The sequence below is a fragment of the Diorhabda carinulata genome, chromosome 2 (assembly GCF_026250575.1).
Source record: "Diorhabda carinulata isolate Delta chromosome 2, icDioCari1.1, whole genome shotgun sequence".
Taxonomy (NCBI): Eukaryota; Metazoa; Arthropoda; class Insecta; order Coleoptera; family Chrysomelidae; genus Diorhabda; species Diorhabda carinulata.
The window spans coordinates 24,058,735-24,059,538 of record NC_079461.1 but is presented as its reverse complement, the minus strand read 5'-3'; the positions used below and the strand labels follow the sequence as shown (position 1 = coordinate 24,059,538).

Here is an 804-nt window from a genome sequence, read left to right as displayed (position 1 = left end):
ATATTTTGAGCTCCCTATACGCCACTGCTCTGTGTCGGTGCTTTTGCGGGACACCCTGTATATCAGTATTGATATTAATTTATCATTGATATTGCTTTTTGTCCATTCAATACTTTCAGATTTAGAAACACAGACATAAATCGAAATGGCTGTAATATGTAACTTGGAAAATAGAATCAGAACCCATGACTGTCTCGACTTGAGATTATAAAATGGCTCGTCTAGGATTTGAACCTGGGACCTCTTCGATAGATTCTCAAAGTTAACTCGATTATTAAATCATCATCATCATTAACGGATAATAAAAGTCACTGAAAACTCATGACTAGTTTCAAATTTATTATATATTAATAGCTAATATTAGTATATAATTAATGGTGTCTTTTGTACATTGAATAAATTTGGATTTAGAAACACAGACCAAAATAGAAATCTCTGATAATAATACTTATGCAGCAAAATAAAAATGGAAGCTACAGTAGATTAAATCCACTTATCTTGAGATTATAAAATAAAAATGGCTCGTGTAGGATTTGAACCTGCGACCTCCACTTCGATAGAATCAGTGTGGTGCTCTAACCAACTGAGCTAACGAGCCTTGTTTAATTGCCGTTATGTCCAATATATTTCACCCGTCAAACATAGCAAAATAAACTTGGATTTTGATGAAAGCTTCTGTGTTTCAACAATTTTTCAATTTTTAAATGATGGTTTGCTTTTGTCTCTTGTTTTTCTACTCTTTTTATTCATGTATATACTATTAAAAGCTCGTCCAGACATAGACCGAAAATCTGGTCCTGTTCG

General features: G+C 32.8%; 1 non-coding gene across 1 annotated transcript; it reads right to left on the bottom strand.

The window, feature by feature from the left end:
- Nucleotides 1–518: 518 nt before the first annotated feature.
- Nucleotides 519–598, bottom strand: Trnad-auc (transfer RNA aspartic acid (anticodon AUC)). The gene has a single exon. It is a non-coding gene; the product is annotated as a tRNA-Asp (tRNA).
- Nucleotides 599–804: the final 206 nt, after the last annotated feature.